This window comes from Pan paniscus, chromosome 7 (assembly GCF_029289425.2).
Source record: "Pan paniscus chromosome 7, NHGRI_mPanPan1-v2.0_pri, whole genome shotgun sequence".
NCBI classification, from domain to species: Eukaryota; Metazoa; Chordata; class Mammalia; order Primates; family Hominidae; genus Pan; species Pan paniscus.
In genome coordinates, this window is record NC_073256.2 from 47140684 (window position 1) to 47153686 (window position 13003).

The 13003-nt window shown below is 45.5% G+C and overlaps 1 protein-coding gene across 3 annotated transcripts in view; it reads left to right on the forward strand.

Moving 5' to 3' along the window:
* Positions 1 to 494: 494 nt before the first annotated feature.
* EXTL3 (exostosin like glycosyltransferase 3) overlaps positions 495 to 13003 on the forward strand; it is a 159347-nt gene continuing 146838 nt past the window's right edge. For 2 of the 3 annotated variants that reach the window (XM_063606692.1, XM_063606690.1), the window contains exon 1: positions 495 to 1502. The gene's annotated coding sequence lies outside the window, so the exon portion shown is untranslated. Of the gene's footprint in view, positions 1503 to 8707; positions 8776 to 13003 lie in introns of all 3 variants that reach the window. The other variant, XM_063606691.1, reaches the window with a different exon arrangement.

A 13003-nucleotide genomic window follows, 5' to 3' on the forward strand; every position in this document is an offset into this window, starting at 1 on the left:
CTGGAGTGCAGTGGCACAATCTTGTCTCACTGCAAGCTCCGCCTCCCGGGTTCACACCATTCTTCTGCCTCAGCCTCCCAAGTAGCTGGGACTACAGGTGCCCACCACCATGCACGGCTAATTTTTTGTATTTTTAGTAGAGATAGGGTTTCACCATATTAGCCAGGATGGTCTGCATCTCCTGACCTCGTGATCCACCCGCCTCGGCCTCCCAAAGTGCTGGGATTACAGGCGTGAGCCACTGCATCTGACCTGTTTTAAATATTTTTGAGCTTTAAAAAGTGTTTCAAGTTTGTAATTCCTAGTAGGAAAACATTATCTGAATGAATACCATAATGGCAAACCACTGTAAAAAGCTTGAGCTGCAGCCAGGCGCAGTGACTCACGCCTGTAATCGAAGCACTTTGGGAGGCTGAGGTGGGCGGATCACTTGAGGTCAGGAGTTCATGACCAGCCTGGCCAACATGGTGAAACCCTGTCTCTACTAGAAATACAAAAATTCGCCAGGCATGGTGGTGGGTGCCTGTAATCCCAGCTACTCAGGAGGCTGAGGCAGGAGAATCGCTTGAAATGGGAGGCAGAGGTTGCAGTGAGCCGAGATCGTGCCACTGCACTCCAGCCTGGGCTACAGAGTGAGACTCTGTCTCAAAAAATAAATAAATAAATAAATAAAATAAAATAAAAAATAAGTTTCAGCTGCATTTGGGGTAGAGAGGTAGGGATTACTGCAGAACTGACATCCATCCGGGGATAGGAGAGCAGAGATGTCTTCAATAGGGTTAATCTCAGGGAAGGAGCAAGAATGTTTACAATTTGTAATGTTTCTTAAGGTAAATAACAATGGGTTGGGTGCGGTGGTTCACGCCTGTAATCCCAGCACTTCGGGATGGTGAGGCGGGTGGATGACTTGGGGTCAGGAGTTCGAGACCAGCTTGGCCAACATGGAGAAAACACATCTCTACTAAAAAATACAAAAATTAGCTGGGCATGGCGGCGCGTGCCTGTAGTCCTGGCTACTCGGGAGGCTGAAGCAGGAGAATCGCTTGAACCCCAGGAGGCGGAGGTTGTAGTGAGCTGAGATCGCGCCACTGCACCCCAACCTGGGTGACAGAGCGAGACTCCTCAAAAACAAAACAAAAACAAAAACAATGACGGTTTTTAAAACTCTATCAAAAATGCTCTTGCATCAAAGCAGCTGCATCACGCTGTCACAAATCTAGTAGAATATGGAGTTCCAGGGAGTTCCATCAGGCTGGAACCAAGCTGGCTCTGCCCACGTGGGGGGAGTGTCTCTTAATTGCCGGCCAAGCAGTCTGAAATAAACTTACCAACTCATCTTGTTTAAGGGGCGTGGAACGGGGGGAGTGCGATGTGAGTGAGAGGAGCGACCGCGACTGCACACCTGCTGTATACCAGGCCTCGTATCTCATTTAGCCTCAAAACAACCCTGTGTGTTAAGTATTATCACCCTAATCTTGAAGATCTGGGAACTGATAATTAGGGTAAGTGACCAGATTTTTTATTCTTACTGGGGATTTTTTAAATGCTCCAGCAAAAACTCCCTGCAGGGCTGATTTAAAGCCTGGGCCAGGGCCAGTAATCCCAACACTTTAGTAGGCTGAAGTGGGAGGATCACTTGAGCCCAGGAGTTCGCGACCAGCCTGGGCAACCTAGCAAAACTCTGTTTCTACGAAAAAAATTCAAAATAAATTAACACGATAAAGGCTAAGCCAACTGTAGTGGCCCAGACATCAATCTCTAAAGAGTGCAGATACCTTACTGGACACATAATGAGGTGAGACTGTTTCACTTCCGGCTCTTTTCCTGGGGAAAGGAGCATAGACAGCAGATAGTAAGACACAGTTGATGAGTCATACCCCTGGCTACTAGGCGGAGGGTGGAGCAGAGCCCGGTGAATGCAGGGTTTGGGCCAGGTTGCAGTGATACCTGAATCCTCAGGGCAACAGAGGAAAGGCTGAGCGGAGCCACCAGAGGGTCCCCTACTCTTCCTCCTGGCAACCCCACCCCATCATGCCATGCGGCGTGGCCTCTCCTTCCAAATACTGAACACTCTAACATTTGGAGTGACAGCTATGTAGTTTAAAAATCAAATTTCCACCATTATGTACAAGAGTCTAAATGAACAGGAAGTGCGTTTTGTAAAACAAAATTGAGCTTTCTCCAAATTCCTTTTTAAAAGAAAATAACTTAGAATGCTGTAAAGCATTGTGAGATCTTTCTTCCACAGCCTTGAGGTTTTACGTGAGGGAAGATTGGGAAGAGAGAGGGAATCACTGAGAGGGGGTGGGGATAAAAAAAGAAGGAGGAAGACAAGGATGTGTGGGCACAGAGAAGACTACTGTTTTGAAGGAGAGGCAGGTGGTCTGCATCCTGCAGTCCCCAAGGTAACTTGCACCCAACCCTGTCTCTCACCAGCATGCAGGCCTCTCCCTGCCCTGGCAGCCTCCCTCAGGGGGCCTCACTTCTCCCCCCAACCATACCCCAGCTGCATTTCCTCTCTCTGCGGGTCACACAGGATAAATGAAACAAATCTCCCACAACAGCGTTCCCACCACGAGGCATTTTGTAAATTACTGTGTATATAAATGGAGGCTGTTTAGAAATTGTATGTGATTTTCAGCTGGAGTAAATCTTTTCTGTACTTAATGCCAGCGTTGCTGTAAATTGTTTTCCTGGGGAGAAAACAGCAAGCCTACCACACCACAACCTCAACAGGCGTTATTTCTTTATTTTTTTTTAACTTTTAGAGTGACAGCTATGCAGTTTAAAAATCAAATTTCCATGTGGTAATGTACATGAGTCTAAATGAACAGGAAATGTGTTTGACAAAACAAAACTGAGCTTTTTCCAAATTCCTTTTTAAAAGGAAATAACTAGGCCGAGCGCAGTGGCTCACACCTGTCATCCCAGCACTTTGGGAGGCTGAGGCCAGGGGAATCACTTGAGGTGAGGAGTTCGTGACCAGCCTGGCCGACATGGTGAAACCCCATCTGTACTAAAAATACAAAAATTAGCTGGGTGTGGTGTCGCGCGCCTGTAATCCCAGCTACTCAGGAGGCTGAGGCAGGAGAATTGCTTGAACCCGGAAAGCAGAGGTTGCAGTGAGCCAAGATCGCACCACTGTCCTCCAGCCTGGGTGACAGAGCGAGACTCCGTCTCAAAAATATATATATATATATTTTATATATATATATTTATATATATTATATATATATTATATATTATATATTATATATATTATATATAATATATTATATATATAATATATTATATATATTATATATAATATATTATATATAATATATATTATATATTATATATATATTTATATATTATATATTATATATATATTTATATATTGTATATATATTATATATATATATTTATATATTGTATATATATTATATATATATATATTTTTTTTTTTTTTGAGACAGAGTCTCGCTCTGTCGCCCAGGCTAGAGTGCAGTGGCATGATCTCAATATATATATTTTTTAAATAGTAGTGACAAGGTCTCGCTATATTGCCCAGGCTGGTCTCAAACTCCAAGGCTCAAGCAATCCTCTTGCCTCAGCTTCCGAAAGTTCTGGGATTACGGGTGTGAGAATATTTTCTCACTTTTTGATTGAGGTGTAACTTACATACAGTAAAGTGTACAAGTCATGACAATTTCTTACATGTGTATAGGCCCATGTGGCCACCAACCACATTATGACATAGGATGCTTCTGGACTCCAGTGGGCTCCTTGTGCCCCTCCCAGTCAGTATCCCCCAGAGGTGACCACTCTTCTAGTCTCCATCACTATGCATTGGCTTTGCCTGTGTGATTTGTACCTATGGAAACAGAGTGCTAGGCAGACATATGGAGACATCTCTATATGCATTAGTTGTGTGTTTGGCCTCTTTTGCTCATTGTTGTTTTTGCCATTCATTGGTGGATGGTGGTGCATATAGCAACAATTCATCCTTTTTCTTTTTCTTTTTTTTTTGAGACAGAGTCTTGCTCTGTCACCCAGGCTGCAGTGGTGCAATCTCAGCTCACTGCAACCTCTGCCTCCAGGGTTCAAGTCGTTCTCCTGCCTCAGCCTCCTGAGTAGCTGGGACTACAAGTTCGTGCCACCATGCCCAGCTAATTTTTTTATTTTTAGAAGAGACGAGGTTTCACCATATTGGCCAGGCTGGTCTCGAACTCCCAACCTCGTGATCCGCCCGCCTCAGCCTCCCAAAGTGCTGGAATTAGAGGCATGAGCCACCGTTCTCGACCTGTAATTCATCCTTTTTCTTCGCTGTATATCATTCCATGATGTGACTGATCACAATGTATCTATTTCATTGTTGATGAGCATTTGCGTTGTTTCTAGCTTTGAGTTATTATGAATAAAGCTGCCATGAACACTCCTGTACATGCCTTTGATGGATATAGACTCTCATTTTTCAGACTCAGGAATGGAATCCCAGAGGCAGAGCTATGCACACGTTCAGCTTCAGTAGGCACCGAACCCGCAGTTGCTTTAACCCAAGGTGCCTTGGAAAGAGAAGCATCCTCCATGGAAACTCTCACCTGTGGCTTCTAGAAACCCACTCAGTTGCCAGCTGGTGGGAAGTGATGAGGGACATAAGGACAAACTGACTGGAGAGTGTCAGAGAAAAGGAGAGAGAAGCGGGGAAGAAAAGGCAGGAAGAGTCAGGGTTCAAGCACATGGAATAAAAACTTATCAAGGGGCGCTGAGGTCAAGGCCAATGAAGAGGGCGGTGTTGAGGATGCTGTCCCCAGAGCGCTCTCCAGGATTGAGTGTTCTCTTGCTGATGACAAAAAAAGGAAGAAAATGGAAACAACAAAGCTTTTATAAGAGGTTAAAATCATTCAGAGTTATGCCATTTGCCTGTAAAAATGAGTAAATTAATTTTCCTGATGACAAAATCAGAAATAAATATCTCCTTGAAATCCTCTTATGTCACCACCCTGCAGCAGTGGTGGAGCCTTGGTCATGTAGATCAAAATTTACTGTCCCTAAGAGGCAGCGGCCATGAATGTCTCGTCTTATTTACTTAAAAACAAAATTTTATTACTATAGTTGAACTTTATCCTTTACAAGATGGCATCTTAGAAAAACTTTATAAGCAAGTACTAAAGTTGTATATTTTCTCCATTAACCTGTAACATGTCATCTTTTTTTTTTGAGATGGAATTTCACTCTTTCGCCCAGGCTGGAGTGCAGTGGCGCAATCTCAGCTCACTGCAACCTCCACCTCCCGCGTTCAAGCGATTTTCCTGCCTCAGCCTCCCAAGTAGCTGGGATTACAGGCATGCACCACCACACCAAGCTAATTTTTATGGGGTTTTTTTGTTTGTTTGTCTGTTTGTTTTGTTTTTTGAGATGGAGTCTCGCTCTGTTGCCAGGCTGGAGTGCAGTGGTGTGATCTCAGCTCACTGCAACCTCTGCCTCCAGGGTTCAAGCGATTCTCCTATCTCAGCCTCCCAAGTAGCTGGGACTACAGGCATGCGCCACCACACCCAACTAATTTTTGTATTTTTAGTACAGACTGGGTTTCACCATGTTGGCCAGGATGGTCTCGATCTCTTGACCTCGTGATCCACCCGCTTCGGCCTCCCAAAGTGCTACGATTACAGGCGTGAGCCACAATTTTTGTATTTTTAGTAAAGACAGGGTTTCACGATATGTCCAGGCTGGTCTTGAACTCCTGACCTCAAGTGGTCTGCCTGCCTTGGCCTCCCAAAGTGCTGGGATTACAGACCTGAGCCACCATGTCCGGCCACATCTGTTTTTTGTTTGTTTGCTTGCTTTTTGAGATAGAGTCTCACTCTGTTGCCCAGGATGGAGTGCAGTGGCGTGATCTTGGCTCACTGCAACCTCTACCGCCTGGGCTCAAGTGATTCTCCTGCCTCAGCCTCCCGACATTTCATCTGTTAATTCACCCCAAATATATATATGTATTTTAAAGCCTATCTTAAGTGGATACAAAATTACAGCTAGAATACGCTCTAGTTATAGCACTATAGGGGGACTACAATTAATGACAATTTATTGTGTATTTTCAAAAGCTAGAAGAGCAGATTTTGAATGTTCCCAACACAAAGAAATGATAGATGTTTGAGATGATGGATATGCTAATTACCCTGATTTATTACCCATTGTATCCATGAATTGAAATATCACAAGGCCGAGTGCGGTGGCTCATGCCTGTAATCCCAGCATTTCGGGAGGCCGAGGCGGGCAGATCACCTGAGGCCAGGAGCTCGAGACCAGCCTGGACAACATGGCAAAACTCCGCCTGTACTAAAAATACAAAAAAAAATTAGCCGGACGTGGTGGCACGCGCCTGTAATCCCAGCTACTCAGAAGGCTGAGGCAGGAGAATCACTTGAACCGGGGAGGTAGAGGTTGCAGTGAGCCGAGATTACACCATGGCACTCCAGCCTGGGCAGCAAGAGCGAAACTCCATCTCAAAAAATAATAATAATAAAATAAAATAATAATAATAATAAAAGAAAATAATTATTATTATCATGAACGAAAGTCTGATCCTAGCAGTTCCTCGTCTACCTTCAGGATGACTGGACATAGAGACTTGTGGTTGCTTGGTAATTTCTCAGTGCCTGGCGTATTGCCCTGACAAGGTGGGAGGTCTGGACCTCTGGTCTGTGTTACTTGAGCAAATCAGCAAGTGTTTGGTTTGCACTTTCAGTCTCCCTGTGCTGAGAGGAGAGAAAATAGCTATGAAGAACTGCTGGCAGAAGTTTAAGATCCTCCCCACTCCCTAGGTCTGCTTTCCCTAGTCATAAAAAGGTGTTCAGCTACCACCTGACTAAAAGGAATACTGCTCACTCTCTCTTCGATTTTTTTTTTTTTTTTTTTTTTTTTTTGAGGCAGGGTCTTGCTTTGTCACCTAGGCTAGAGTGCAGTGGTGCGATGATAGCTCACTGCAGCCTCAAACTCCTGGGCTCAAGTGATTCTCTTGCTTTGTCCTCCCAAATAGCTGGGATTACAGGTATGTGCCACCACGCCCAGCTAATTTTTGTATTTTTAGTAGAGATGGGGTCTCATTATGTTGCCCAGGCTGGTCTCAAACTCCTGGCTTCAAGTGATCCTCCTGCCTCAGGCTTCCAAAGTGCAGGGATTATAGGTGTGAGCCACTGTGCCTGGCCTAAAAAGTGTTTTAATTGTGGAAAAATACACATAACAAAATTTACCACCTTAATCCTTTTTACGTGTACAGCTCAGTTGTGTTAAGTACATTCCACATCATTGTGCAGCTTCTCCACCATCATCCCCAGAACATTTTCATCTTCCCAAACTGAGACTCTGTCCTCGTTAAACACTAATCCCCATTCCTGCTGCCCTCAGTCCCTGGCAACCCCATTCCACTTCCTGTCTCTGGGAATCTGACTCCCCCTGGTGCCTCGTGTAAGTGGAATCTTACAGCTTTGCTTTCTGTGACTGGCTCATTTCACTAGCATCATGTCCTTAAGTTTCATCCATGTTGTAGCATAAGTCCAAATTTCCTTCTTTTCTTCCTTTTTTTCTTTTTCTTTTTTTTTTTTTTTTGGAGACAAAGTCTCGCTCTGCCACCCAGACTGGAGTGCAGTGAAACGATTTCGGCTCACCTCAACTTCCGCCTCCGGGGTTCAAGTTGTTTTTGTGCCTTAGCCTCCTGAGTAGCTGGGATTACAGGCACCAGCCACCATGTCTGGCTAATTTTTGTATTTTTAGTACAGATGGGTTTTCGCCATGTTGGCCAGGCTGGTCTTGAACTCCTCACCTCAAGTGATCCGCCCACCTTGGCCTCCCAAAGTGCTGGGATGGCAGGTATGAGCCACCCCACCCGGCCTTCCTTCCTTTTGAAGGCTGAGTAATATTCCATGGAATACATATGCGACATTTTGCTTATCCATTCACATGTAGTTAGATATTTGTGTTGCTTCTACCTTTTGGATTCCTTTATACATTTTACTAACATTTACTGAGTACCTACTCAGTATAAATAACTGTGATAGTTGCTAAGAGGAGATTAAAAGAAAAAGAATGGCTTGATTCTTCCCTCAAGAACTTATAATTTTGTAGGTGTGGGTGTATAACAGTAATAATATAAGGTAAGATGAAATAAGTACTATAATGTGTGTACATTCAAAAGAGTACTGGGGCTAGGCACGGTGGCTCATGCCTGTTATCCCAGCACTTTGGGAGGCCAAGGCAGGCAGATCACCTGAGTTCAGGAGTTCCAGACCAGCCTGGCCAACATAGTGAAACCCCGTCTCTACTAAAAGTACAAATATTAGCTGGGCATGATGGCACATGCCTGTAGTCCCAGCTACTTGGTAGGCTGAAGCAGGAGAATTGCTTGAACCTAGGAGGCAGAAGTTGCAGTGAGCTGAGATCGCACCACTGCACTCCAGCCTGGATGACAGAGTGAGACGCTGTCTCAAAAAAAAAAAAAAAAGAGTACAGGAATCTGGGGAAGCAGTGACCAGTCTCAACCTGAAAATATCAGACAGGTTCTCAGAAGGTGCAGCACCTGAGCTATGCCCTAAAGAGGAAGAAATGGGGTTTCCATAGGTGGTGAGTGGGGGTGGGGCGGGAAGGAGCTCAGGTAAAAGCAGATAGTGTGAAAGCACGTGGCATGCCATGAAAATAAGGAAATAATGGAATTTCATGTTTACTTTAGGTAACTGATCCTCCAAAACGACTGCTAAGCACAGGCTCGAGGCAGTAACTTCCATGCACATATCTGTGGTAAGAGACCATCCACTGCCATAGCACAGAGCATTGGGAACACAAGTTAACAGTCTTGAAATAGGTCATCAAGGTGGGGCGCAGTGGCTCAAGCCTGTAATCCCAGCACTTTGGGAGGCCTAGGCGGGCGGATCACGAGGTCAGGAGATCAAGACCATCCTGGCTAACACGATGAAACCCCGTCTCTACTAAATACAAAAAATTAGCCAGGCGTGGTGGCGGGCGCCTGTAGTCCCAGCTACTCGGGAGGCTGAGGCAGGAGAATGGTGTGAACCTGGGAGGCAGAGCTTGCAGTGAGCCGAGATCGTGCCACTGCACTCCAGCCTGGGTGACAGAGCGAGACACCATCTCAAAAAAAAAAAAAAAAGAAAGAAAGAAAGAAATAGGCCATCAAGCTGGTCCCATTACTGAAACACACAGAGAACTTCCCTTTGCAGAGATCTCTTGGGGGAGAAGCCTTTGGATGTCCAGCCAGTTGGGACCCCTTGGGAAAGGGTTCAGGGTATCCCGCTGAACTCACCCACACTCCTGTGACTCCTGCCTAGTGAGCTTGTGTATTTAGGCACAAACGTGCTTAATGTGAGACCATCTTGGGAGTCCAGTGAAAATGAACACTCCCCCAAGATAAGGCTCTCCACTTTACTACTAGTTTTTGTGGGTTGGAATTCAGTCTTTGATTTACCCAATCAACATATATTTGTTGACAGCCAAAGAGTTTCTGGGTGCTAAGATATAGTTAACAAGATACATTGATAAGATCTCTGCTGTCTCATAGAACTTCCCTTCCTGTAGAGTGAGATCAAAAATAACCAAAGAAATAACCTGGCCAGGCACAGTGGCTCACACCTGTAATCTTAGCATTTTGGGAGGCCGAAGCGGGGGGATCACTTGAGCTCAGGAGTTCAAGACCAGCCTGGGCAACATGGTGGAACCTGGTCTCTACCAAAAATACAAAAACTTAGCCGGTCCTGGCGGCTCACATCTGTGGTCCCAGCTACTTGGGAGCCTGAGGTAGGAGGATCGCTTGAGCTCGGGAGGCAGAGGTTCAGCCAAGATTATGCCACTGTTCTCCAGGCTGGGAGATAGAGCAAGACTGTGTCTTAAAACAAAAACAAAAACAAAAACACACATGCACACAAAACCCAAAGAAATAACCAAGAAAATTATCAAACAGCAATAAGAGCTGTGGAGAATTAAAATAAAATGGCCTAACAGTGAATGGGTGGCTTCTTGTGTTGGGTGATCTGAGATTGTGCCATTAGGCTGAGTTCTGAAGGAGCCTACACACAGAAGTCTGCTAGCAGAGCATCCCAGGCAGAGTCACAGGTCATGCAAAGGCCCTCAGGCAGGACTGAGCTTGACACATTTGAGGCACAGAAATAAGGTCGATTTGTCCAGAGCACAGTGAGTGAACAGAGAGTGGGTACAATTGAGTTAGAGAAATAGCCTGGGGCCATCACAGAGAATTTGTGACTCAGAGAAACGAGTCTGGATTTTTTTCTAAGTGCTATGGGAAATCGTTGGAAAGCTGTAAGCAGAGGGAAAACTTGATATGGTGCATATTTTTAAAAGGTCACTGGCATGAGGGTTTCGCTGGAGGGGAGGGTGGTACAGTAAAAGTGGAGAGTGGACTTGGGTGCATTTTGGACATGGATTCCACAAGTGATAAAGAAGATTAAAAAAAAAAGAAATTAGGGAAATTCCTACAGTTTTGATTTAAGTAACTGAGTGGATTATGTTGCCTTTTTAAAGATGAGGATGCCTGAAGGAGGAGCTCTGGGTGGGCACGGGAAAGGTGGAATCAAGAGTTCTCTTTTGCATAAGTTCTTTTGAGATGTATGCAAGGCCAGGCATGGTAGCTCATACCTGGAATCCCAGCACTTTGGGAGCCCAAGGTGGGTGGATCTCTGGTGGAGCCCAGGAGTTCAAGACTAGCCTGGTCAACATGGCGAAACCCCGTCTCTACAAAAATTTTTAAAAAATAACTGCGTGTGATGGTGTGAGCCCATAGTCCCAGCTACTTGGAAGGTTGAGGTGGGAGGTTCGCTTGAGCCCAGGAGATTGAGGCTGCAGTGAGCCATGATGGAGCTACTGCACTCCAGCCTGGATGATAGAGTGAGACACTGGCTCAAAAAAATAATTAAAAAAAAAAAAAAGCCAGATGCTGTGGTTCATGCCTGTAATCAATCCTACCACTTTGGGAGGCCAAAGCAGGTGGATCACCTGCGGTCAGGAGTTCGAGACCAGCCTGGCCAACATGGTGAAACCCCATCTCTACTAAAAATACAAAAATTAGCCAGGTGTGGTGGTGGTGCCTGTAGTCCCAGCTACTCGGGAGGCTGAGGCAGGAGAATCACTTGAACCTGGGAGGTGGAGGTTGCAGTGAGCCAAGATCCCACCACTTTACTCCAGACTGAGCGACAGAGCGAGACTCCATCTCAAAAATATATATGTGTGTGTGTGTGTGTGTGTGTGTATGTGTATGTGTGTGTATGCATGTGAAACAATTCCAGAGTTAGTCGAGAGTCCTGGGAAAAGAGATCAGGGCTGAAAATATAGATATGGGGAATCCTGGGGCAATTTCCTCATCTCTTTGTTAACAGATTGTTAATCAGGTCCAGTTCAGTGTCTCACATGCTGGACAGCCACAGTAACACACCCAGGGATCTCTTTCATTTCCCACCTGACCTAGTCCTGGCAAATACACTACCTTTGGTTGTCATTTGGACCAGAGGAAAAAGGGATGAACTGGGATCCCAGAGCCCAGGCACTGAGGACCGGCTCTGATTCCAGGAACCAAAACAAAGAATAATAACAGTTACCGGGCGCTTTCATGTGTCACCCCTACATAGTGCTTCATGGAATCCCTGTCTTAATTTTCACACCATACCTATGCGATGATTCTTACTTTCCCCACTTGACAGATGAAGAAATGGGCTCGGGTTGGTAAAATGACTTCTTCAAGTTTGTAAATCAAGCCCAGATCTGTTTCTTTCTTTTTTTTTTTAGACGGAGTCTCTGTCTTTTAGGATGAAGTGCAGTGGTGCGATCTCAGTTCACTGCAACCTCCACTTCCTGGGTTCAAGTGATTCTCCCAGGAACCTCAGCCTCCCAAGTAGCTGGGATTACAGGCGCCTGCCACCACGCCTGGCTAATTTTTGTATTTTTAGTAAAGATGGGGTTTCACCATGTTGGCCAGGCTGGTCTCAAACTCCTGATCTCAAGTGATCCATCCACCTCGGCCTCCCAAAGTGCTGGGATTACAGGCGTCAGCCACTGCACCCCCCACATCTGTTTGATGCTGTTCTACTGTATTACCTCTCCTTGCTGCGTGTGCTTGGGCCAGATGTTTAGATCCTCTGGGCTGGGGTTTCTTCATTTATTAAGTGGGACATTAAAAAACTGATTATTAGGATGGGTGCAGTGGCTCAGGCCTGTATAATCCCGGCACTCTAGGAGGCTGAAGCAGGAAAATCGGTTAAGCCCAGGAGTTGAAGATCAGTGTGGGCAATATAGTGAGACCTCATCTTTACAAAAAATAAATTTAATAAAATTAGGTGTGGTTGTGCACGCCTGTAGTCCCAGCTCCTTGGTAGGCTGAGGTGGGAGGATCACTTTGAGCCCAGGAGGTTGAGGCTGCAGTGAGCTGTGGTTGTGCCACTGCACTCCAGCCTGGGTGACAGAGTGAGACTCTGCTTCTAAAAAAAAAACCACGTTGACTGTTATGGTCTCATCTAGCTGTAATATTCTGGATTCTGAATGCATTTGAGTGTGTTTATGTTTCAGTTTTCTAAGTGACTTTGAATCTTACTGTAGCTGAAATGCTTTAGCTACAGCATGATCTCCATGCTTTCACAGCGAGAGGGGTGATGACCCAGCAGCTGGGGCATTTGAAATGCAGGGATTTGTTGTTGTGAGCCCCGAGGTGAAAGGCCTCTTGGAAGCATAAAGGATTCTGTCACAGCCACTTTGCTCCCTTGCCCACAGTGCCTTCCTTTCCTTAGCTCTGGGAAACAGTTCTTATTTTCTAAATCATTGTTCTTTGAAGACCAAGCCTGCTGGGGAATGTCAAAGGGGTCACAGGGTTAAATACAGAACCGAGTCTGTTCGCTGCGATGCCAGCCGCTGTCACCCACCCCAGCTAGACCTTGTCATTGGGGCTCCCTGCAAGAGGATCGTCATTTCCTCTAGGCTTTGCCAACAGCAAAGAGAAAAGGGCTCTTTCTTC